This window comes from Triticum aestivum, chromosome 6A (assembly GCF_018294505.1).
Source record: "Triticum aestivum cultivar Chinese Spring chromosome 6A, IWGSC CS RefSeq v2.1, whole genome shotgun sequence".
Taxonomy (NCBI): Eukaryota; Viridiplantae; Streptophyta; class Magnoliopsida; order Poales; family Poaceae; genus Triticum; species Triticum aestivum.
The window spans coordinates 443853144-443866542 of NC_057809.1; positions in this window are offsets into that span (position 1 = coordinate 443853144).

Genomic DNA, 13399 nt, shown 5'->3' on the forward strand with positions numbered 1-13399 from the left:
TGCTGGCGCAGCCCCCTTGGGCTCGAGGGTATCTACACTGGCGGGCTGCGCCACCGCGGCCGTCTTGAAAGCGAGCTTGAGCGCCTGCAGCGCATCCCTTGTGTCTCCGGACACGGTAAGGACGCCGCTGCTCCCGGGCATCTTCATGAGGTTGTAAGCCGGGTGAGTCGCTGCCATGAATTGGGCCAAGGCTGGGTAGCCGAGGATGGCATTGTATGGGGGGGCAATGGGGACGATGTCGAAGTCGACCAGATCCGTGCGGAAGTTGTCGTGGGTGCCGAAGGTCACTGGGAGGCGGATCTTCCCCAGGGAGCCGGTGGAACTGCCTCCAACACCCGAGAAGGGCCTGCTGGGTTGGAGCCGCTCTAGCGGCACGCGGAGGAGGCTGAAGGCCTACACCGAGAGCACGTTAAGGCCGGCGCCACCGTCGATGAGGGTCCTGGTGACGGCCACCTGCCAGATGGTGGGGGTGCATAGCATCGGGAGTGCGCCCGAACAGGCGGTGTTGGAGGGGTGATCGTCCGAGCTAAAGGTCAAATCAGCCTTGGGTGCCACCCAGCCCGGGGGGCTTCACGGTGCTTGAGGGTGGCGCCGATCTGGCGGACGAACGGCTTGACATGGTGGCTCGAAGGTGGTGCCTGCGATCCACCCAGGAGGGCTGCGACGATAGGGGGTGTCGGCGCAGCATGATGGGTGAGGAAGAGGTTGCGCAACTCCTCCCAGGAGGCCACAGAAGCCGCTGGCAGGTGGAGCAGCCACATGCATGGGACGTCGGTGAGGGCCATGGGCAGCCAGTTAGCCATGACCTTGTCGTCGCCTCCGGCCTTGTGGACAGCTTCTTCATACACTAGCAGGAAGGCTAGCAGATCGGCCGCGCCATCGTAGTGCGGCGGCATGTCTGGCTTGAACTTGTTCGGCCACCGCACCTGTCGCAAGGCGGGGGCCAGGGCTCGGAGCCCCCTAGTTCCCGTGCCGGCGTCGACAGCCAAAGCAGGCGGTGCGTTGCTCGCCATGAGGGCGGAGCGCGGTGCTGATGGAGAACGGGTCGACGGAAGGGAGAGCTCCGGCGCACCCCTACCTGGCGCGCCAAATGTCGGATGTTGGGTTTCGGCAGACCCTTAAGGTTCAAACTCTAGGGTGCGCACGGAAATCTTTCCCCTACCGATCTACGTCCGATCGCCTCGCGAGAATCTAGCTAAACGATGAACAACACGAGGGACACAAAGATTTATACTGGTTCGGGCCACCGTTGTGGTGTAATACCCAACTCCAGTGTGTGGTGTGGTGGATTGCCTCAGGGGCTGATAATGAACAGTACAAGAATGAATAGCCTCGCGAGAGGTGTTCTTGAGCTGGTGCGATGAACTGCTTTGGTGAGTTTGATCGCCTCTAGGTCTAGTGAGCACTCGATCTGATCGTCCCTTGCTACTGTGGTGGCTAGTCCTATTTATAGAGGCCCTGGTCCTCTTCCCAAATATTGAGCGGGAAGGGCACCAACAATGGCCATTTTGAAGGGGAACATCTAGTACAGGTTATCCTGACTAAAGTTGGTCTTCGGCTGCCAAAGGCACTGGCGATGACGTTGTCTTGGGCTCCACGGTGACCTCCGTCCTGCCGCTCTGCTGGTCTTGGTCTCATTGCACTGAAATGGCAACCTTTGCTGAAGCCTCAGTACTCCACGCCTGTGCTTGCCCCCTTTGCACCAAAGAGGAATCAAGGACACTGCGCAGGCCGGCGCCCGCCTGGTCTCGTTCGTCACGGCTTGCATCACGAGCACCTCGTGAGGTACCCCGCCTTGATCTCTCTACCTCCTCGCGAGCTTGCCTGGCGAGGCCGTTCCTGAGTAAGTCTTGCGTTGTCCGCCCCGCGAGGCTTGGCCCCTCGCGAAGGTCTTGAGTCTTGCGCTGATGAAGATGGGCCGTACTAGGCCACCACTTGAGCCACGCCGCAGGCCGCAGGTAGGCAAGTGTGGGGACCCCCATTCCCAGAACGCCGACAGATGCGAGTCCGCCAGCAGGGTGGACCAGAAGCTGAAGGACAAATGTCTGGAGCTGCGTGAGTGTCATGATAAGCAGTTCAAGGTGCTCATGAGGCAGCAAGAGATGCTCTTTATGACAAGGGAAGACGTCATGGCCCGTGATGCGTGCCTGGCGGACCGCAAGGCATCCCTGGATGCCAGAGAGCAAGAAATCTCTCTCCAGGAGGAGAAACTCGAAGCCACTCTTCACACCAAGGATGACAATCTGGAGGCCCTTGTGCGTCAGCGCACCAAGGAACTGCAGGACAAGCATGGAGCTGCCCCGGACACCATTGCTGCTGATTCTGCCGTTCAACTGAAGAAACTCACCAACGACCTGGCTGTCGCATCTGCCGCCAAGACTGATCTCGACCAGCAGGTGGCAAAATTGACGGAAGGTCTTGCTAGGGGCGCCAAGGAGGTGGAGGCTCTCACAGAAGAAGCACGAAAGGCAGAGGCTCTCTTGGCTGACATGCAGTCACAGCTCTCTGTCGGTGTCAAAATCGGCAGATCTCGGGTAGGGGGTCCCGAACTATGCGGCAAAGGATCGAAGGTAACAGGAGGCAGGGGACACGATGTTTACCCAGGTTTGGGACGTCTTAATGGAGGTAATACCCTACTTCCTGCTTGATTGACTTTGATGAGTATAGGGGTTACAAGAGTTGATCTACCTCGAGATCGTAAAGGCTAAACCCTAGATGTCTAGCCTGTATGATTGTGATTGTCCCTACGGACTACGCCCTCCGGTTTATATAGGCACCGGAGGGGACTAGGGTTGTACAAAGTTGGTTTACAGAGGAAGGAAACTATACATCCGGACACCAAGCTTGCCATCCACGCAAAGGAGAGTCCCATCCGGACACAGCAGAAGGCCTTCTATCTCGTATCTTCACGGCCCATCAGTCCGGACCATGTCACATAGGCCGGATCCCCGAGGACCCCATAGTCCAGGACTCCCTCAATAGCCCTTGAACCGGGATTCAATGACGATGTATCTGGCGTGCAGATTGTCTTCGGCATTGCAAGGCAGGTTCCTTCTCTGAATACACCAAAGTAGTCCTCCGCACGTGATAGCTGTATCCGGCTCTGTCTAATAATTACAACCTTAAGCTGTAAGGGCAAAAATACTTAAAACAAAGTAAGTCACGTCCATAGGCTATTTTTCGGCGAGGCGTTATGTCCTGGCCTTGTTAGTATTCTGAACCATTTTACAGCCCTACTTCGTGTTTCGGGGCACGATCATAAGCACGTCTTGTCAAAGCAGGGATCGTGTCCCCTTATCACGGGATTCTCATCAATAGGGGTTTGGGTAATCCAACCATGCCATTCACATGTCCCCTTGGGAATAGGCGAGATTTAAGGCTTATGAGGGGACGCTTGGTATCCACTGTCTTTATAAGAAGATAAGGATCCGTCTTTTTACCCCACGGCTTCTTCCTCCTCAGCTCATCTACCATTCGAGCTCCAGCCCCAAGTTCCAATCTTTTCCACCACCACCAAACACTCTTAGCCATGTCCGGATCTGGAGCGCGGGGCAAGTGGATGGCTTCCTCTGTTACAGAGGAGAACATCAAGGAGCTCCGAGAAACTGGGTACTTGGCCGCGGATATAGTCCACCGGCTCCCTACCAAGAAGCAGTTCGTTCCCACCCCGGAGCCTAATGAGAGGGTAGTGTTCATTCCCCATTTCCTCCATGGACTATGGTTTCCCCTCCATCCTTTCGCCCGTGGTGTCATGTTTTACTATAGGCTAGATTTCCATGATCTAGCCCCAAATTCCTTCCTTGCCATTTCGGTGTTTATCGTCGTGTGCGAGGCATTCCTCCGCATCCCTCCCCACTTCGGCCTATGGCTCAAGGTCTTCAATGTGAAGCCGAAGGTGGTTGAAGGTCAACACGCGGAGTGCGGCGGCGCCATGGTGAGCAAACTTCCCAACGTCACCTGGCCAAAGGGGACCTTTGTGGAGACAATCAAGGGATGGCAGCAGGGGTGGTTCTATATCACGGAACCCCGCGACACCACATGGGTCGCCGCTACTGAGTTCAAATCCAGGCCTCCAATGCGGCTTACCTCATGGATCAACAAAGGCATGGATTGGGCGTCGCCCGACGAGGTGATGACACTTCAGAGTCGCATCAAGGGTATGATAAACAAGAACACCAGCCTTGCCAGCGTGATGCAGGTGATGCTCTTTCGCCGGATTCTCCCCTGCCAGCACCGGACTCAGTATATGTTGGAATTCGATCCAGCCGGTCCTCGTACCCTGCAGTGGTTCTTTGGAAGGACGCACGGAGACATATGGAAGCTACTTTTCAAGGCTCGGAAGTCATGGCCGGAAATGACCGAAGACTGCGGTCTCGACTGCGCTCATCTAGCCACTCCCATAAGTTTTATGATAACTTTAATTTGCAAATCTAAGGAGCATATTGAACTTTCCATTACTCCCACAGGGCTGGCAAAGAAGGCAGAGTGGATCCAATGTCCGGCTCCGCTGCCCGAAGACCCAGCCATCCCCTTGTTGATGAAGATGCTGGTTCCGGCGCCGTATCAGGCGCCGGAGAAGAAGGCCAAGAAGAAGAGCAAGGAGGCCAGAGGTGTCCTCCGCCGTAAGGGCACTTCAAACATCATGTCTGAAGACACCGAGACTCTCTCCTCTCATGACAAAGATGAAGAGGAGGAAGAGAGCAACTCTCCCCTAAGGGGGGAAATAAGAAAAGGGTGGCTTCCGCGGATCTAGAGGTGGAGGCGTCCAAGAAGGGGAAACTCTCCCTTTCGGATGATTCCGAAACAGATGTCGATGCCATCCCCGAGTGGCACCCCAGGCCAAAGCCCCTAGCCGGATCGTAAGTATCCAAAGACACCGTTCATATATCCGGTTTCATGCCTTGTGGTTCTAACATATTAAATTGCGCGTTGCAGCCCGGCTCGTGATCTCCCCCAACGATCATCGTCATCTGGGAACTTGCTAGGGCCGAACGCGATGGAGAGCGAGTCGCCTCCGCAGATCTTTCCACCCACTGCTACGGACAACACCGAGGTGTTGTCCCGAAGAACCTCTCCAGGTCACGGGGAGGTGCAGGAGGCCGTGAAGGTGGCGACGGAGGGTAATACCTCTGTTGCCGAAAAGAGGGGGAAATCGACCCCCATGGAGACCGGCGACAGGGGCCATGCTCAATTAGGCCCCCAACCGAATATTATTCCGGAGATCCATATGGCTACGGAATCGGGCGAGCAGCCTCCTTCGAGAGAAGGGGGCGCGCCCTCTCCACCGGCATCCTCTATCAATCCGGAGGTGCCGGACACTCTGGTGGAAGCTCTTCAGAGTTCTTCCATTGTGGAGGAACACCGTACCCTTATGGGTATGGTGGTTGAAAAGGTTCGGTCCGCTAAAAACGGATTGAACCAAGCCAATACCAGCCTTTTAACAGGCTTTGAGGTATGTGACGTAATATATTTTTGGCTATTTGTAAAAGGAATGCCTATGTATAGACAATAGCCCCTGAGACTCTGTTTGGAGTTTGCGAAGAAAGGCCAAACAGAGGATCGAATAATGCTTCACAGAAGCTAACATATATGTCTCTTTTGATGAATAGGCTTCAATGCTAGCGGCAACCTCGCATGCCGCCGAATTTTCCGAACTAAAGCGGAAGTTGGAGGAAAAGCAAGGTATGTGATACCAAAGCGTATCTGAAATGATATGAGTTCCGGTTTGTTATCTAAATGAGCTTTATGATTACGCTCATAGTTGACGCGTCTGAGGTCGAGGCCCTCAAGAGTGCGCTGGCCGAGGCCAAGGAGGCAGACGAGGAGCGAGCCGCCCGCCAAAAACATGAAGCGAGGTTGGATGAAGTCCAACAAGAGCTCACGGATGCTATAAGCAAATGTGAGTCCTTGGAGCGCAAGGTGTCGGATCGAGACTCCGAACTTGCTACGGCGCTCCAAAGTGCAAAGGATGCCCGGGTTGAAGCCCAAGGCGCCTGTCGGGAGATCCGAGAGGCCAAGCAGTTCACGGCGGGTAAGGCCTTTAATGTGCAGAGCAAATTTGCAAGGAGAAAGTACACCTTTCTGACACGCATTTGGAGTTCTCCAGGAGCGTTTGCGGATCTACCTCGAAGTATTGCTGATGCTACGGATTTCTTTTGAGCCGAAGAGGGGAGCTCAACAGAGAAGCTGTTCTGGTCGTAGTACCTTGCACCAGAGCATCCTGTGCCCCTCAGTGATCAGCTGAAACAGCTGACCGAGCTGCATAGGGTGGTCCCAAACTGTCCATGAAGGATATTATAGTCCATCTTTGGCCAGCCGAACCCATACCCAGTAGCTACTTTGGGCTTGTGAAGCGGCTAGTCGATGCCTGCCCACGGCTTGACGCTCTAAAGTAGCCAGTCTGTATCGAAGGTGCCCGGATGGCCTTCGCCCGTGTCAAGGTGCAGTGGGCGAAGATGAATGCCACCAATCTTGCAACCGAGGGACCGCCCACAGGCAAGGAGCACCGTATGCCGGAGCGGTATTTCAACGACGTCCTTGAAGGATCCCGCATTGTAGAGGGCCAGTGTTCGAAGGACATCATTTTTGAATGAATGTATCTGTGCTGCCCGAACTTTGTATTATGAAAACAAGGCTTTTGTATAATATTTTCTTGTTTCATCTGAAAATATTTTCCCTCCGTTGTGGTCGTTTGTTAAATCTGGGAGTTGGCCAGTCGTCGGCTTCAGCCCCTCACATAGATAGTACGGGGGTGTTCGGAACAACGCAAAAACACACTTAACCCAACGACCTGGTCCTTGAAGGAGGTGTTAGTGCGGCGAACCAGGCAATCAGACCATGCGGCTTTATTACTCTCACTTAGCCATAGGAGTTTGATAATAAGATTGTAGACGCAGCCCCTGGTAGTACTTCGATGGTCCGAACATGGGTGCTGTAGACGCCCGTCCCGGTGAAGACCGGTCCGTCGCATAACACGGAAAAAAAATCGCAAGAAATTTCAATTAGTCATCGAATAGCTGACCAGCTCTCGCCGCATCATGAAAGTCAGTTTTTGGCTTTCTCTACTCAGGTGTTTATCCGGATGAGCTAGAAACACAATAGCAGTAGTTCTCCCTTTACTACCTTAGCCGAACAAGCGGAACGTAAGGTAGTAACCACAGGAGCCGGGCAACCCAACTATTGACCAAAGACATGATTCGGAGCCGATGCATATAATGGTATATTCAGGACGCCGAATTGTACTATAAAAAGTGTTCGGACTTATTGTATTTTGAAGAAGTGTACGCGGCTGAATGGAGCTCCGGTGATTTAAGTGGTGCCGAGGTGTACATGACAATTGGACTAGAGAAGAAGAAGGAATACAAATTAAGAAATAAGTCAGTACCAAATAGGTTGGGCGAAAGGCTATTTCCACTATAGTCTGATTGATACGTCAAAATGTATTTATACAGATAATGCTATAAGCATGGAGGCTATTTTACATGCCGAGCACAAGGGAAAGCTGTGTACAGGTACTAAAAAGAGGAAGAGGCGATCTTTGAAGATCCTTTAGATACTCTGCCATACATCTGCGCTGCTTTTCGCCTCGGTGTGTGATCCTTTGAGAGGATCAATGAACATTTTTTCATGAGGGGCCGTGAAAAGGGATCTTGGCACCATAAAAAGGTGTTGTGGGTTGTAGGGAACCTGAAAAAATAAAGATAAGAAAAGGCCGATATGAGGGTCCAGGTACGGTCGTGTTGGAAATATGCCCTAGAGGCAATAATAAAAGCATTATTATTATATTTCCTTGTTCATGATGATTGTCTTTATTCATGCTATAATTGTGTTATCCGGAAATCGTAATACATGTGTGAATAACAGACACCAACATGTCCCTAGTGAGCCTCTAGATAACTAGCTCGTTGATCAACAGATAGTCATGATTTCCTGACTATGGACACTGGATGTCATTGATAACGAGATCACATCATTAGGAGAATGATGTGATGGACGAGACCCAATCCTAAACATAGCACAAGATCGTATAGTTCGTTTGCTAGAGTTTTGCAATGTCAAAGTATCTCTTCCTTCGACCATGAGATCGTATAACTCCTGGATACCGTAGGAGTGCTTTGGGTGTATCAAACGTCACAACGTAACTGGGTGACTATAAAGGTGCACTACAGGTATCTCCGAAAGTATCTATTGTTTTATATGGATCGAGACTGGGATTTGTCACTCCGTATGACGGAGAGGTATCACTGGGCCCACTCGGTAATGCATCATCATAATGAGCTCAGAGTGACCAAGTGTCTGGTCACGGGATCATGCATTACGGTACGAGTAAAGTGACTTGCCGGTAACGAGATTGAACGAGGTATTGGGATACCGACGATCGAATCTCGGGCAAGTAACATATCGATAGACAAAGGGAATAGCATACGGGGTTGATAGAATCCTCGACATCGTGGTTCATCTGATGAGATCATCGTGGAGCATGTGGGAACCAACATGGGTATCCAGATCCCGCTGTTGGTTATTGACCGGAGAGTCGTCTCGGTCATGTCTGCTTGTCTCCCGAACCCGTAGGGTCTACACACTTAAGGTTCAGTTACGCTAGGGTTGTAGGGATATGTATATGCAGTAACCCGAATGTTGTTCGGAGTCCCGGATGAGATCCCGGACGTCACGAGGAGTTCCGGAATGGTCCGGAGGTAAAGATTTATATATGGGAAGTCCTGTTTCGGGCATCGGGACAAGTTTCGGGGTTATCGGTATTGTACCGGGACCACCGGAGGGGTCCCGGGGGCCCACCGGGTGGGGCCACCTGTCCCGGGGGGCCACATGGGCTGTAAGGGGGTGCGCCTTGGCCTAATGGGCCAAGGGCACCAGCCCCACATAGGCCCATGCGCCTAGGGTTAAGAGGGGGAAGAGTCCTAGGAGGGTAAGGCACCTCCTAGGTGCCTTGGGGGGGAGGGAAACCCCCCTAGGCCGCCGCACCCCTAGGAGATTGGATCTCCTAGGGCCGGCCACCCCCCCTTGGCACCCCTATATATAGTGGGGGAGAGGAGGGACTTCATACCTTGAGTCCTTGGCCTTTGGTTGCCTCCTTCTCCCTCCCCAACAACTCCTCCACCTCCTTATTGCTTAGCGAAGCTCTGCCGGAGTACTGCAGCTCCATCAACACCACGCCGTCGTGCTGCTGCTGGTGCCATCTCCCTCAACCTCTCCTCCCTCCCTTGCTGGATCAAGAAGGAGGAGACGTGGCTGTTCCGTACGTGTGTTGAACGCGGAGGTGCCGTCCGTTCGGTGCTAGGATCTCCGGTGATTCGAATCACGTCGTGTTCGACTACATCATCCCCGTTCTTTGAACGCTTCCGCTCGCGATCTACAAGGTATGTAGATGCATCCTATGACTCGTTGCTAGATGAACTCCTAGATGATCTTGGTGAAACGAGTAGGAAAATTTTGTTTTTCTGCAACGTTCCCCAACAGTGGCATCATGAGCTAGGTCTATGCGTAGTTCTTCTTGCGCGAGTAGAACACAATTTGTTGTGGGCGTAGATTTGTCAACTTTCTTGCCGTTACTAGTCCTTTCTCGCTTCAGCGGTATTGTGGGATGAAGCGGCCCGGACCAACCTTACACGTACGCTTACGTGAGACCGGTTCCACCGACTAACATGCACTAGTTGCATAAGGTGGCTGGCGGGTGTCTGTCTCTCCTACTTTAGTTGGAGCGGAATCGATGAACAGGGTCCTTATGAAGGGTAAATAGAAGTTGACAAATCACGTTGTGGCTTTAACGTAGGTAAGAAAACGTTGTTGCTAGAACCCTAATTCAGCCACGTAAAACTTGCAACAACAATTAGAGGACGTCTAACTTGTTTTTGCAGCAAGTGGTTTGTGATATGATATGGCCAAAGTTGTGATGAATGATGAATGATCTATATGTGATGTATGAGATGTTCATTCTATTGTAATAGGATTCACGACTTGCATGTCGATGAGTATGACAACCGGCAGGAGCCATAGGAGTTGTCTTTATTCTTTTATATGACCTGCGTGTCATCAAGAAACGCCATGTAAATTACTTTACTTTATTGCTAAACGCGTTAGCCATAGTAGTAGAAGTAATAGTTGGCGAGCAACTTCATGGAGACACGATGATGGAGATCATGGTGTCAAGCCGGTGACAAGATGATCATGGAGCCCCAAGATGGAGATCAAAGGAGCTGTGTGATATTGGCCATATCATGTCACGTTTATTATTTGATTGCATGTGATGTTTATCATGTTTTGCATCTTGTTTACTTAGAACGACGGTAGTAAATAAGGTGATCCCTCATACCAATTTCAAGAAGTGTTCCCCCTAACTGTGCACCGTTGCGACAGTTCGCTGTTTCAAAACATCACGTGATGATCGGGTGTTTTATTCAGACGTTCACATACAACGGGTGTAAGACAGATTTACACATGCAAACACTTAGGTTGACTTGACGAGCCTAGCATGTACAGACATGGCCTCGGAACACAGAAGACCGAAAGGTCGAGCATGAGTCGTATAGAAGATACGATCAACATGAAGATGTTCACCGACGTTGACTAGTCCGTCTCACGTGATGATCGGACACGGTCTAGTTTAACTCGGATCATGTAATACTTAGATGACTAGAGGGATGTCTAATCTAAGTGGGAGTTCACTAATAATTTGATTAGTTGAACTTAATTATCATGAACTTAGTCTAAAATCTTTGCAATATGTCTTGTAGATCAAATGGCCAACGTAGTCCTCAACTTCAACGCGTTCCTAGAGAAAACTAAGCTGAAAGACGATGGTAGCAACTATACGGACTGGGTCCGGAACCTGAGGATCATCCTCATAGCTGCCAAGAAAGATTATGTCCTACAAGCACCGCTTGGTGACGCACCCGTTCTCCCTGCAGAACAAGATGTTATGAACGCTTGGCAGGCACGTTTCGATGACTACTCCCTCGTTCAGTGCGGCATGCTTTACAGCCTAGAGCCGGGGCTCCAAAAGCGTTTTGAGAGACATGGAGCATATGAGATGTTCGAAGAGCTGAAAATGGTTTTCCAAGCTCATGCCCGGGTCGAGAGATATGAAGTCTCCGACAAATTCTTTAGTTGTAAGATGGAGGAAAACAGTTCTGTCAGTGAGCACATACTCACTATGTCTGGGTTGCATAACCGCTTGACTCAGCTGGGAGTTAATCTCCCGGATGATGCGGTCATTGACAGAATCCTCCAGTCGCTTCCACCAAGCTACAAGAGCTTTGTGATGAACTTCAATATGCAGGGGATGGAAAAGACCATTCCTGAGGTATTTGCTATGCTGAAATCAGCAGAGGTAGAAGTCAGAAAGGAACATCAAGTGTTGATGGTCAATAAAACCACTAAGTTCAAGAAAGGCAAGGGTAAAAAGAACTTCAAGAAGGACGGCAAGGAGGTTGCCGCGCCCGGCAAGCAAGCTGCTGGGAAGAAGCCAAAGAATGGACCCAAGCCCGAGACTGAGTGCTTTTATTGCAAGGGAAGCGGTCACTGGAAGCGGAACTGCCCTAAGTACTTAGCGGATAAGAAGGCCGGCAAAACAAAAGGTATATGTGATATACATGTAATTGATGTGTACCTTACTAGTGCCCGTAGTAGCTCCTGGGTATTTGATACCGGTGCAGTTGCTCACATTTGTAACTCGAAGCAGGGGCTGCGGAATAAGCGGAAACTGGCAAAGGACGAGGTGACGATGCGCGTCGGGAATGGTTCCAAGGTCAATGTGATCGCCGTCGGCACGCTACCTCTACATCTCCCTTCGGGATTAGTTTTAAACCTTAATAATTGTTATTTAGTGCCAGCTTTGAGCATGAACATTGTATCAGGATCTCGTTTAATTCGAGATGGCTACTCTTTTAAATCTGAGAATAATGGTTGTTCCATTTTTATGAGAGATATGTTTTATGGTCATGCTCCTATGGTGAATGGTTTATTCCTTATGAATCTCGAACGTGATGCTACACATATTCATAATGTGAGTACCAAAAGAAGTAAGGTTGTTAATGATAGTCCCACATACTTGTGGCACTGCCGCCTTGGTCACATAGGTGTTAAACGCATGAAGAAGCTCCATGCTGATGGACTTTTAGAGTCTCTTGATTATGAATCATTTGACACGTGCGAACCATGCCTTATGGGTAAAATGACCAAGACTCCATTCTCAGGAACAATGGAGCGAGCAACCAACTTATTGGAAATCATACATACTGATGTGTGCGGTCCAATGAGTGTTGAGGCTCGCGGTGGCTATCGTTATGTTCTCACCCTCACTGATGATTTAAGTAGGTATGGGTATATCTACTTAATGAAACACAAGTCTGAAACCTTTGAAAAGTTCAAGGAATTTCAGAGTGAGGTTGAAAATCAACGTGACAGGAAAATCAAGTTTCTACGATCAGATCGTGGAGGAGAATACTTGAGTCACGAGTTTGGGGCACACTTAAGAAAATGTGGAATAGTTTCACAACTCACGCCGCCTGGAACACCTCAGCGTAATGGTGTGTCCGAACGTCGTAATCGCACTCTGTTAGATATGGTGCGATCTATGATGTCTCTTACCGATTTACCGCTTTCCTTCTGGGGATATGCTTTAGAGACTGCCGCATTCACTTTAAATAGGGCTCCGTCGAAATCCGTTAAGACGACACCGTATGAATTATGGTTTGGGAAGAAACCTAAGCTGTCGTTTCTAAAAGTTTGGGGATGCGATGCTTATGTCAAGAAACTTCAACCTGAAAAGCTCGAACCCAAATCGGAAAAATGCGTCTTCATAGGATACCCAAAAGAAACTGTTGGGTACACCTTCTACCACAGATCCGAAGGCAAGATCTTTGTTGCCAAGAATGGGTCCTTTCTGGAGAAAGAGTTTCTCTCGAAAGAAGTAAGTGGGAGGAAAGTAGAGCTTGATGAAGTATTACCTCTTGAACCGGAAAATGGCGCAACTCAAGAAAATGTTCCTGAGGTGCCAGCACCGACTAGAGAGGAAGTTAATGATAATGATCAAGATACTTCTGATCAAGCTCCTACTGAAATTCGAAGGTCCACAAGGACACGTTCCGCACCAGAGTGGTACGGCAACCCTGTCTTGGAAATCATGTTGTTAGACAACGGTGAACCTTCGAACTATGAAGAAGCGATGGCGGGACCGGATTCCGACAAATGGCTAGAAGCCATGAAATCCGAGATAGGATCCATGTATGAAAACAAAGTATGGTCTTTGACTGACTTGCCCGTTGAACGGCGAGCCATAGAAAATAAATGGATCTTTAAGAAGAACACAGACGCGGATGGTAATGTGACCATCTATAAAGCTCGGCTTGTCGCTAAGGGTTATCGACAAGTTCAAGGGGTT